Raw genomic sequence first — 14,329 nt, forward strand, 5'->3', positions numbered from 1 at the left:
CCCACTTTTTCGATATCGAAAAACCGAAAAAGTGCGATAATTCAATACCAAAGACGGATAAAGCGATGCAACTTGGTAGGTGCGTTGACCTTATGACGCAGAATAGAAATTTAGTAAAATTTTGGACAATGGGCGTGGCACCGCCTACTTTTAAAAGAAGTGAATTTAAAAATTTTGCAAGCTATAATTTGGCAGTCGTTGAAGATATCATGATGAAATTTGGCAGGAACGTTACTCCTATTACTATATGTCTGCTTACTAAAAATTAGCAAAATCGGAGAATGACCACGCCCACTTTAAAAAAAAAATTTTTTAAGTCAAATTTTAACAAAAAATTTAATATCTTTACAGTATATAAATAAATTATGTCAACATTCAACTCCAGTAATGATATGGTGCAACAAAATACAAAAATAAAAGAAAGTTTCAAAACGGGCGTGGCTCCGCCCGTTTTCATTTGTCTAGGATACTTTTAATGCCATAAGTCGAACAAAAATTTAACAATACTTGTGAAATTTGGTAGGGGCTTAGATTCTAGGACGATAACTGTTTTCTGTGAAAAAGGGCGAAATCGGTTGAAGGCACGCCCAGTTTTTATACACAGTCGACCGTCTGTCCTTCCGCTCCGCCGTTAACACGATAATTTGAGCAAAAATCGATATATCTTTACTAAACTCAGTTCACGTACTTACCTCAACTCACTTTGTATTGGTATAAAAAATGCCCGAAATCCGACTAAGACCACGTCCACTTTTTCGATATCGAAAATTACGAAAAATTAAAAAAATGCCATAATTCTATACCAAATATGAATTAAAAAAGAGATGAAACATGGTAATTGGATTGGTTTATTGACGCAAAATATAACTTTAGAAAAAACTTTGTAAAATGGGTGTGGCACCTACCATATTAAGTAGAAGAAAATGAAAAAGTTCTGCAGGGCGAAATCAAAAGCCCTTGGAATCATGGCAGGAATACTGTTCGTGGTATTACATATATAAATAAATTAGCGGTACCCGACAGATGATATTCTGGGTCACCCGGGTCCACATTTTGGTCGATATCTCGAAAACACCTTCACATATACAACTACCACCACTCCCTTTTAAAGCCCTTATTAATACCTTTAGTTTGATTCCCATATCGTACAAACACATTATAGAGTCACCCCTGGTCCACCTTTATGGTGATATCCCTAAATGGCGTCCACCTATAGAACTATGGCCGACTCCCTCTTAAAATACTCTTTAATACCTTCCATTTGATACACATGTCATACAAACACATTCCAGGGTTATCCTAGGTTTATTTTCCTCTCAGCTGAGTATGTAATGTTCGGTTACACCCGAACTTAGCCTTCTTTACTTGTTTTTGTTAACGCGTTAAGCAATTTAAAAATGTAAAAATGTGGTCGTGGGCCGCCTTTTATTTGAATGGCTGAATTCTTTTTTTTGAAAAATTACAGTACGAGCAATTCCAGTGCAGAGTATGTGCAGACATGAAAGTAGTAGCCACTATCTGACTTTTCATCTCGTATAACGGCTGTTATACTAAATTTCTCAAAAAAGGAATTCAACCCTTCAAATAAGGGGAAAAAACGCTGAACGCGTTAACAAAAACAAAAAATTTCGAAATGTAGAATTTCGAAATTTGAAAGCCGATATCTATTTTTTGGAACCTAACTTCGAAAAACGGAGATAGTACTTTTTATACTTAAGCCTCAATCTCCTCAAAAAAGTTGCTTTGGTCCAATACCCAAAAAAATGTTGATTTTGTCGCATAGTGTTATGAATCAATAGAGAGGTTTATAAAGCTTATATAAAGTTTTTATTTTTTCAGGTTCCAATTAAATTTGAAAGTATTTTTATTTTGTCAATTTCCTCAAATCTAGAAGAAAAAGCGTTTGCTTACTTTTTAATGATACGACACAATAATGTATAAATAGCGCCCACAAAAGTTAACTGGCTTTACTTATCACATAAAAAGCGACGGAAACAGTCAAAATCTACAATGAATCAACGCAATTATTTCGCGCTTATACTTCTCGTGCTAAGCTGTTTTCTGACCTGTGCGGAATCTCTAAATACTTTGGGCAGTCCTTCGAATATAGAGGCTAGCCCATATTTGGTTTCGCTTTATAGAGAAGACCATGCATTTAATTTTCGTTATTTGGGCGCTGGTTCATTGGTCACTATGACAATGGTGGTTACCTCTTCGGATTGTGTGGCTTATAAACATAAGAGTAATATTGCCGTTATAGCTGGAGCAAGCGAATTATATGGAAAACATGTTCGCAGAGTGAAGCACATACATTTGCCATTATTTCATAATTTCGATAAACCCAAAATGAATATAGCTATAGTTGAAGTGTATTTACCCTTTACCCCCGGTCCTACAATAAACACAATACAACAATGTAATGCTACGTTAACAGCGGGAAAAGAAATGCAAGTTAGTGGATGGGGTGAACCAGTGAACAATAGGACTTCTAAACAGGAACTCTGAACTAGTACCGAGCCTATAATACAAAGGCAGGAATGTATGGAACGTTTCAAGTGGACAGAGATGATTGTAGAAGAATCAATGATTTGTGGTGAAGGTTGTGCCGCTCGTTCGCATTATGGAGGTTCTGGAGCACCGGGCGTTATCAATGGACAACTATGTGCGATGATACTACATAAGGCGACCGAAAGCAATTATCCGTATCTATATTTAAATTTAACTAAGCCAAACATTCGAAAATTTATATCTGCAACGGTAAAGAGATCGTATAGTGCTAAACGAATTGTCAGCAAATTTGAAACATGACATGGTTAACTCGCAAACATCAGAGTGTCGAAATATTTTTGTTAAAATGTGTTCGTTTTTTGTTTTCGATAAATTAATGTAGCACTTTGTATCATCTGTAAATAAATATTACTGATTGTGATTTAATACAAATTTTGGTTATATGCAATGAAAGTGTGTCGCATGCAAATGCCTTAGGTGATGAGACGAAACTTTAATCCTTACCAGGGTTCAGAAAAACCCTTCATTGATAAATTCAGATTTTGTCGTTTTCACTGAGTTCAAAAAAACTCATTCATATTTAATCATTTATGAGATGAAAAAAAGTGAATACTATTCTCTCAAAACTCATCACATTTATCGCATTATATTAAAGACACGTAGATAGACGCGGCGCTGCATAGGGTGGTTCTAAACATATTGTAACGAATTTACTTGCAAATCCTCTTATTTGCAATCCTCTGCTAAGTTCGAATCACTAAACTGTTGAATAAATAACTCCAATATTGAATGATGGAAAAATGGCCTTTATTAAGTACTTCACAATAACACTCAAACTGTGCAACGAATAGCTTAATAACCAAACTGATATCTTAAAGGAAACTGACTTTCAAAATAATAGTGCTATTGCTCGCTAGATATCGTCTTACTCGTAACTGCTTGACAATTCAAATCAAACTGAATTACTTCTTACTCGCCTGCATCGCTTTTATAGTTTACGCTGCATACTTCTAGGCTCTTCGATTTCCAGAAGTTACTAGTTGTTTCGGCTACAAAATCGCCAGCCACAACTACGTGCACAAATTATTGCTCTCTCTTGTGACAACTCAGATAAGGTATATGCATGTGTTTGTAGTTTACAGTCTCCCACACACACATAAGCGTATAAGTAAATTCATCGGTGTGTGACATCTCATCTCTCGCTGCCTTGTATGTAAATGTTGCTCGTCGGAATGTGTACATATGTGTAGACGCAATTATTGATTCGTTTATGTAGATACATAATGATTGAATTATTGATGTGCATTCACGTCACTGCTTAGATCGGCTTAGAGCTGGCAGCACTCCTTAGTTTTGCTAATATTCGTACCAATATGCAAGGTGCACACGGGGCTAAACGTCATAGGCGCGTATTAGACGCTGCAGGCGAAGTCTGTACGCTTTGATGCCGAACACATGTACTTGAATGGAGAGCAGCACACGAGGCATAAGCTGCATGAAAGCGACAAAGCTGAACGCTTAATGTAGCTAAGCGTACAGCAATGTTGTTCGCTGTCATACGTACAAGAACAAGATGTTTGTTTACATTTTTATACTCAGCTGAGCAGATGTCTACTCTGTGAGCTATTAATTTTGTTCGCATAACGGTACCCTGTAACGGCATAAACTAATCGACATAGATATAGACTTCTATCTATCAAAATGATCTGGCCGAAGAAAGAAATTCATTTAGCCATATCTGTCCGTCCGTCCGTAAACACGATGAGTTGAGTAAAAATTTGAGGTATCTTGATGAAATTTGGTATGTACGTTCCTGTCCTAAATAAAAATTAGCAAAATTGGATGACAAACACGCCTACCTTAAAAAAAAAAAATCAAAATTTAACAAAAAATTTAATATCTTTACAATATATAAGTAAATTATGTCAACATTCAACTTCAGTAATGATATGGTTCAACAAAAGACAAATACCAAAGAAAATTCCAAAATGGGCGTGGCTTCGCTCTTTTTCATTTAGTTTTTCTGGAATACTTTTAATGCTATAAGTCGAACAAAAATTTACCAATCCTTGTGAAATTTGGTAAGGGCATAGCTTCTATGACGTTAACTGTTTTCTGTGAAAATGGACGAAATCGGTTGAAGCCACGCAAGGCGAAATCAAAAGCCCTTGGAATCATGGAAGGAATACTGTTCGTGGTATTACATATATAAATAAATTAGCGGTACCCGACAGATGATGTTCTGGGTTACCCTGATCCAAATTTTGGTCGATATCTCGAAAACGCCTTCACATATACAACTACCACCACTCTCTTTTAAAACCCTCATTAATACCTTTAATTTGATACCCATATCGTACAAACAAATTCTAGAGTCACCCCTGGTCCACCTTTATGGCGATATCTCGAAAAGGCGTCCATCTATAGAACTATGGCCCACTCCCTTCTAAAATACTCTTTAATACCTTTCATTTGATACCCATGCCATACAAACACATTCCAGGGTTACCCTAGCTTCATTTTCCTACATGATGATTTTCCCTTATTTTGTCTCCAAAGCTCTCAGCTGAGTATGTAATGTTCGATTACACCCGAACTTAGCCTTCCTTACTTGTTTTGTATGCAAATTTGTGTAATTAGTTAGAAAATGTTATTTTAGTTAATAAAAGTGCATGAAAGGTATATTACCAAAACGAAAAAGAGTATTCAACACCACAAAAGTTTGGTTAGACATTGTTGAAGCGATTAAAAGGCTAAAAAGTCTTGGAAACTAGAAATAACTGTTTTCTCTAGTCCGTGGTGGTGTAAAGTTGCCTTTCATAATTTACAAAGGCACGGGGATGCAAAGAACTTTTAATACCTATTTTCCTTTGGTTTCGGGGACGGCTACAATTGAAGAAATTTATTTTCTTTTTTTTTTTTTCAATAAGTAATTGTTGCTTTTTGTAGCGACGCTCGAAAGTAGCTTCGTGTGCAGATCTTGAGGCGTAGAGAAATCGTAGCTACATGTCATATCTTGAACGCGTCTATGAAGCTACGCCTCGTGTGCATGTTGCCATAGAGAAAAGGTTGGAATATAAGATGTACGATTAGGTTGTTTTTTCAAATTGCCACAGATATGATGTTTTAGTTGACATCAGATGTAAACGTTTAATTGACCCAGTAACTAATCTTTCAGTTAATACAATTTCATGCGCTTGTAATATTTCGCATCCAAAAATGTTTGTTGTTGATAACAAATATACTAAGTTGTTAAAAGAGTTTCCTTCACTGTTTGCTGTTCGCAACCAGTTAAACATTCAACAGTTCATAGGCTAGTGACTGCAGGAAATCTCCCATACTCTAAACCAAGGCGTTTAAATCCTATTAAATTCAAAGTAGCTAAAACCGAGTTCGATTTTTTGGTAAAACAAGGGATATGTAGACCGTGTTGTTCTTGTTGTTGTTGTAGCGATAAGGTTGATCCCCGAAGGCTTTGGGGAGTGTTATCGATGTAATGGTCCTTTGCCGGATACAGATCCGGTACGCTCCGGTACCATAGCACCATTAAGGTACTAGCCCGACCATTTCGGGAACGATTTATGTGGCCACATTAAACCTTCAGGCCATTCCCTCCCTCCCCACCCCAAGTTCCATGAGGAGATTGGGGTCACCAGAGCCTCGTCTGTTAGTGAAACAGGATTCGCCGCGGATAGGTGAGGTTGACAATTGGGTTTGGAGAAGCTATATATTGCGCTGGCAACCTGAAGCGTTGCGCTACACAGCCCCTTGAATCTGGTATTTTAGTCGCCTCTTACGAGAGGCATACCTACCGCGGGTATATTCTGATCCACAAACCCGCTGGGGGGCGTATGTAGTAGAGGTTTACGCCGATCACTTTATCGGCGGCGGCGGCGTAGGCTCTATTATATACCGGCGGCAGCGGCGTGGGCGGCGCGCCGGCGTACGCCGGCATTCTTACTTTAAAAAGCTTGATTTTTCTATTTAAAAAAATAGTATTTAGGAAAGGTTTTGTTTGTATTTATTTAATGAAATCAACGTGTTGGCCATTTCAGAAAGATCCGGGGTTTTTGCCTCAAGATCTCGCAGACCGTTCAAAAATTTTCAGGAGTAGCTCTTTGCGGAGGGATTGCCCATCCTTCACTTACTCCAGAGAGGCTTCGAACCTAACCCCGGTCTTTCGAATTGGTAGTGCTGCGTCTGCTGAAAAGAAATAGAGGTACATAAAATACCCACACTTTTGCTTGCATATCTCGTGCAAAGCGTAGTTTCGCCTAGGGTTAACTCCTAATAATCGTCGCGAACTTTATTTCTTTAAATCATTTGTGGATCCATTGAGGTCACGCACAAAGGCGACTTACGGTTGCTATTAATGGTCTATTAATACTCATGACACTCCTGGCACAGAGCGCCTCCAGTTTTTCGGCTGTTTTTAAGAGCTACGATTCCCGATGTGCGAACAATAGCAATCCCGACCACCAGTCGCTACCACCCCTCCTGACCCTCACATCATATGCCAGCTATAGGACTGCGACTTCGAACTCATACCTTCGTCGACGTCACTTTCTTAGAAGCTCTAGGTGTAGCTCCGAAGACTTTCCAACGGATGCTTTTGTCGCGCTATGCTGCCGAGCTACGCCAGAGAAACACCTTGAAACATTAGGGAGTGACTGTTCGACCAAGGACGCCGCCTTCGAAATCATAAGCAATCTAAGTGGAAGTCATTGCGTAGTCGGTGAAAATCGTAAAATACACGGCGCATCTACATAATTAAAATTTTACAAGGACCCTGGATAAAATTTTTAAAATGTAGTGTTTACAACACTGATTTCAATAGTCTTCGTTAAATCAAAATGATATTTTAGAATGAAAGTCGACCGATTTTAAGTTGAAAGATGTTTACTGCTGTTTTCCGGCCTTATGATATAAGGGCTCATTATGGATGACCGCGTAGCTTCAGTTTTCAGACTAGATCGACTGTCCACTACGTTAGGGTAATAGCACACACAGTCATTAGTTCGACTGTCTTGGGAAAGCTTTTTGCTTCACCACTATGAGTGTTCTTGCGAAGGACAAAGCCTGACCTGGTAAATATATGTGCCTACGTATTCACATTTGTAAAAGGAGCCGTAACGTGTAGGTAATATTTAAACTTGGTTGATAGGCTATAATCAATGTGACTCACTCCAAGGGACTAGTTTTGGATAGGGCCGCCAACTTTAGGAAATGTCAAACCGGGAGACTTAGGCGTTGAAGGATGAAGTGTGAAAATCAAAATTAACATTTCAGACGCTATTGTATAGTTTCGTATATAAACAAAAAATGTTTCAATGTAAGCCCAAATGATTTTTCAAAACCTTCTCATTCGTACATACATATATGCTCAACTTAAGTATGAGGTAAGAATCTGCTCAAAGGAGTGTTTATGCCCCCTAGAAGCTACTAAAGGATTTTGCATCACTGATTTGGCTTATTCTTTCAGCCAATCGCAATATAAACTTTTTTTTTTTTAAATCGGCACCTTTTTGCTTTTTTAACAACTTGAGGGCAATTTGAAAACAATTTGAAACGCCTTGGGTCATTTTATTTGTGAGCATATAAATCTCTACTATATATCTTTGAACGTAGATGCATCTAATACGGCAACTGGGGGTGTCATACATCAAACATTTAATGGTAAATCAGAACCACTTGCATTCTTTTCTAAGATTCTGTCTACATCCGAAGTTAAATATAGTGCATTTGACAGCGAACTATTAGCTATTTACTTGATTATAAAACATTTTCGCTATCTTTAAGAAAGACGACAGTTTACAGTCTTCACAGATCACAAACCATTGGTATTTGCTTTAAAGTCAAAAACAGAAAGTAGTCCAAGACAAACTAGACATATGGAATTCATTAGTCAATTCACAAATGATATTAGATATATCAAGGGACAAGAAAGTATTGTAGCTGCTACATTATCTCGTGCGTTCGAAGTAGATGCAATTAAAAATTCAGAAATAAATTTCAAAATTTTGCAAAGTGCACAACAAGAAGACAGTGAACATAATTCAATTTATCCCAACAAACATTTCAAAATCTTAAATTAATCAAAATTCCTCTTCTAAATTTTAATATATGATGTGAAGTGTCAGGAGAAAATCCTAGACCTTTTGTTCCAATTAATTTACGCAAAATTGTATTTGATATGTTATATGGTATATCACATGCTGGAACTAGAGTCACACGCCGTTTGATAGTTAAGAAATACTTTTGGCCAAATATGAACAAAGAAATAAACAATTGGGTCAAAAGAATGTTTAAGTTGCCAAAAATCAAAAATCTATCGCCACACGAAATCTCCAGTTAATAAAATTCCAATTCCAAAAACAAGATTCGAACACATTAATTTAGATACTGTAGGAGCTCTGCCCATTTCAAAAGGATATCGCTACATTTTAACAATTATTGATAGGTTTACACGTTGGCCAGAGGCATACGCTATAAGAGACAATACTGCATCTACGGTTGCAAATAAATTTGTTAATTAATATATATCTCGTCGTGCCTTTAGAATTAACTACAGATCCAAGCACACAATTTATGTCTAACTTGTTCTCGGAATTAACAAAGTTACTTGGCAGTCATCATATCACAACGTCTTGATAGGTATCATCCGCAAGCAAATGGTATGGTGGAACGTTGCCATAGACAATTAAAATCTTCGATAATGGCTAGAAATGGACCCAGAAATTAGTATGAAGAATTCCTATTGTTCTGTTAGGATTGCGATCGAGCTTTAAAGAAGATATTTTGGCTACACCAGCTGAAATGGTTTTGGGACAAAATATACGTTTACACGGTGAATTAGTTGTTTCAAATACTGAACATTTTTCTTCAAATGATATTTTGAATAAGTTACGGGAACATTTTAGAAATGTTAGTTCAGATTTGAAACATCATCAAAATTTAGACACTGGTATATATATTCCGAAAGATTTACAAAATTGTAAGTTTGTGTTTGTACGAATTATTAATAAAAGATCTCTTCAACAGCCATATGAAGGACCTTACAAGGTTATTGAAAAAGATAAGAAATATTTTAAAATAGAAATAAATGATGAAGCAAAAACTCTTCATATTGACAGATTGAAGCCAGCAACAATTGAAACGGCGTCAACATTTAACATCACCAATTACACTGATGTACCTAAAATTAAAAAGTAAAAGGTTGGGTTTAATTTGTTAAACAATTAATTTTCGGAAGGGAGAGTATTGTAGGGTACTTTTATTGTATTGTTCTTGTTATTTTAACTTTAATACAATTTAACTCATGTTTAACTTTGAACTGTTTTAATATTTATCAAGTTCTTTAAATTGTAATACTGTATTGTAAAACACTTTGAAATATTGTATACAAGTTTTGAAATTTAGACACAGAAAGCTTTGTATATCTTGGGGGATTATTTTCAATTTGTTTGGAAAAAAGCTAGACGTCTTTAATAAAGAATAAAAATATATAATTGGATCTGATTGTCGTCTTTACAATTCAGAAGTTGGATTTGATACATTTTTACGCCCTCTACCATAATTTGTAATTGTCTTTATTTGATTAGCGCGAAATAAAAATGCCTTTACGATCGGAGACATGCCATGAAATGGCGAAAGAGTTGCTGAATGCCGGCGTTGAGCCTCCGGAGAGTGCTTCTATATCTCAGATACGCACATTGTATGAGAACACGTTTCGTCAAACGGGACAGTCAAACGGAGAACCAGTTGAAAATTCTTCGGAGAGACCTCGTCACAGGTCATACAACGTATATTACAAAAATATTTCGCCACCGCTGATGTAAACGAAAGCGATAAATTAACATGTGCTGATGTGCCGGCTGTTAACAACAACGTTATGTTTGATGATAATGTTACAATCATGACCGCTCCAGCACCTATTATTATTGCTATTATTACTGCTGTTGCTTCCAACACTACTGTTCATAACGTTGCTGCTGCAAATTACTCAACTTCTGTTATGCCCACTGCTAACACTGGTTGTTTAACCGCTGCTGAAAACACTGCTGCTACTTTTGTCTATAACCCCACTGCTGTCAATTCTGCATCAGGTACTTCTAATGTAAGTTGCCTGGCAATGGAAGCTATGTTAGCGGAAAGCGATCGTTTAAAAATGCAACGAGAGCTGCTTTTATTGAGAAAAGAGGTGGAGTCACTTCTGACCAAGGGTCAGGGAGTTCTGCCTGTAGACATGGTAGCTATTGACGCTATGGCGGTCAAATATACCGGAGATGAGGGGTTTGATGTTTATAAGTTGTTTAGTGATTTGGAGGATATATTTGAGCAGTTGCAAGTTGACGAGCGTAATAAGTTAGTTTGCACACGACGTTTATTGGATGGCACTGCTAAACTTTTTGCGCGTACCATCACCGCCACCACGTATGTAGTTTTGAAGAGGGCATTATGTGATGAATTCGGGCAAAAACTGTTATATAACTGACTGTTGGGGTAAGGCGGAGGTGGCATTTGGCATGCTGGCAAGCCCCTGCTAGCTCGTCGGACGGGGTGAGTTTTTGCTCACTCGCCTTACCTACAGTTATACAAACAAAAAGAGGGGTTCATGCCTGAAATCTACGAAAAGAAAAGGAAAGCTGGAAGAAGAGGTCTGTCCGTGTCAGGTGGAGTCATCCCTCCCCTTCTGCGTAAAACCTTGACGGCGCCTTGGGCGTTACACTGACTCCGTAACTTTAGCAACGCCCCCTTAGCCTGACATGTGTCCGTCCGTCAATGTCCCATGCCCCTAATCTGTCTAGTCTGTCACGGTAACCTCACATCTATGTCTCCTCTAATACACCCGTGCAACACCCACACCAAAGTGATGCCTAATTAGCCTGACATTTTTGAAATGACTTCAACCCATAAAATAAGGTGTAAATAAAAAAGGACTGGTAAATTCAACTTGTAGATCAATAATGTTTATTTAACAAAACGAAATTAATTGGCAATAAAGTAAAAAAAGAAAAAGGTGGAAATCCAATCGAAAAATATATTAAAAAAAAGGTATTTACAATCCACAAAAAAAAATAACTATTTTATCAATAAAATTTATTTCTAATACTTAATTCAATTTCAACAAATTTAATCCAACTAATTCAAATAATTAGTAAAAAGGAAAATAATTAGACTAGGCCAATTTATATATATATACGTATATAGATTAGTATATGTATGTACTTATATACCGCTTTATACTTTTATAAATGAAAAAAAAACTTCAAGATGAAAATATGAAAAAAAGCCAAAACGATAAAAATAAAGAGGGTAAGATAACAAAAATCCAAGGGTAAATGATTAATAAGAAAAAATGGAACTTTTAAAGTCACGGTTCGCGAGGACCAGAAAAAAAATAGTCAAAGCACCAAAATCAAAAGTCGGATTTATCGTACCGCCACTGTTATGCATACGCTCAATTGTATGGTATATATATATGTTTATGTATATACATAGTGTAAGAAAACATTATCATAACTTAATAACTAGCACTCACCGATCTATCCAGCAACGAAGCGCCTGCGTCGAAGAGAGAGGGGTTGGCTGAAAAGTTGAAAATGCATACATAAACTGACATATACCTATGAGCGGATTCTATGTTGGAAGTTTTTTCAACCTACCAACGATAGTGGGAGAGGGGATATTTTCGATTTGACTTTATTCGGACATGCGGTCGCGGTCCGAATCGAAGTAAAATATTTCCTCCCTTTTCTTATGCCGGAAAAAAATATGTTAATAACTAAATAAAAAGGTAATCAAATAGAAAAAAAATAAAAAAAAAAGCCATGGATAAAAATCAAGATTGATATAGTGCAAAAGAGGTGGCTAACGTGAACATTGTGAAGATAAAAAAACTCTATTGACCTGACGGAATTTAAGTGCAAAAAAAAACAAGAAAAAAAGGAAAACAAAAAAAATTGTCAAAAATGCGAATATGCGAAAAAGATTTATGTGATAGAAGGGAAAAAATTTACTGAGAAGATAGGCAAAGCAAAGGTAGGAAATTAAAAGCGAATCAAGTAGTTTTGGTTAAAACAAAAAAAATAAAAAAAAAATAAAAACGCCATTGCCTACAAAAAAGGAAAATTAGCCGAATTGGGGCTTGGTGACATACATATATGTGTCTATATACACATATATTCACATATGTACTTAAAATTTAACCAGAATTTTACGAATTTGAAAGCTAGATATTAATATTACGGTGCAAATAAGATAAAAAAAATTAAAAATTCTGGCAACAAATGAAACCAAACAAAAATTATTAAACTAAATTACTCTACGGCTAACTCAATGGTATTCAGTAGAACAGACTAATAAAAGAACCTAATGCAACCAAACGTAATTCAAATGCCCCCAAGAAAATAGATAAGTAATTTTTGATCTCTGCTCGGCAGTGGCTCGAGACTTGCTCCTCCTCCCCTCTTCGATATTCTCCTCTGCTGCAATAAATGTATCATCCAAAATCCTCCTTGGTGCCGGGACAGGCGCGAATGGAGGCTCTACCTATCTCTTCGTGATTTCCGGCACCGCACTGATGTTTCTTCTTCTTCCTCTCACTGAATATTAGTCTGTTAAGTTGTGTCTTTGTGCTGATATGCACTTCAGCCTGGCTTTCTAATCAGAGGGGAAAAAATAACTTAGGGACCACAATATAAAGGACTCAGAAAAAAATTAAGTGATGCATGTGTACTAACTGATCATTTTATTCAAATATTATTTTTATTTTATTTATTTAATTTCACTTTATTTTTTTTGCTCCTTTTTATTAAATTTTGTTTTTCTTTATTTTAATTTTACTTTAATTTAATTTAATTTAATTTTAATTTTAATTTTATTTAAATTTTATTTTATCTTATTTTATTTTATTTTATTTTAATTTTATGGTATTTTATTTTATTTTTATTTAAATTTTATTTTAATTTTATTAAAATTTTATTTTAACTGTTTTTTATCTTTATTTTAGGAAAATTATTTTAAATATTACTTAATATGCACATTATCATTAGAAATTAGGTATTTTATTATTATTTCACAGTTTTATTTTATTCTATCATTTTATATGATTCTTTTATATTATTTTATAATTTTTTTTTTTTATTTTATTTTTGATTTATTTTAACTATTTAATTTACATGCGCAGGGGTTTAGAAAAAAGGGCTTCACTGGACTCACCTATTAAGCTGCTGGACAGGGACGGGATATTGGTTCCTTATCTTGGGCCGCTACTTGTAGGCCCGTTAACACGGAAATCGGGAAAAGAAAAAAACCAAACTTAAAAAAACTTTTGGCACTTTAAAATAAATTTTACTAAACACTTTCGTTTATGTTCAAGTCACTTTAGATATTGAAAGAAGCCGTTTGCTCATTTCGTAAGCAATCCCCACAAGCTGAAAGTTTCCCGTTTTCCTTTTTCACTCAAAGACGAAGGACCCAATACACACAATCTCACATTGGCGGGATACGGTATCTACAAATTTACACGAACTATCTCCACACATACTAACAGATACATATTTGTACATCTCCATACATGTGTTTGCTTTCTACCAGTCACTAACATATGTATACATAGCTCTGTTAGCGTAAGCACACAGATACCTACGTAGATGTTCGAATATGATTAACCCTGCATTAACCAACAGGCTGCCGCTACAAAACATACTCTATTTGAAGTTTACGAGCAGTTGAGGAACCGGAAACGTAAACTAAATGAGAGTGCTCAGCGATATTTTATTGAAATGAGGGTAATCGTTAGTAAGGCAAACATACCGGA

The sequence above is a fragment of the Eurosta solidaginis genome, chromosome 3 (genome assembly GCF_040869045.1).
Source record: "Eurosta solidaginis isolate ZX-2024a chromosome 3, ASM4086904v1, whole genome shotgun sequence".
NCBI lineage: Eukaryota > Metazoa > Arthropoda > Insecta > Diptera > Tephritidae > Eurosta > Eurosta solidaginis.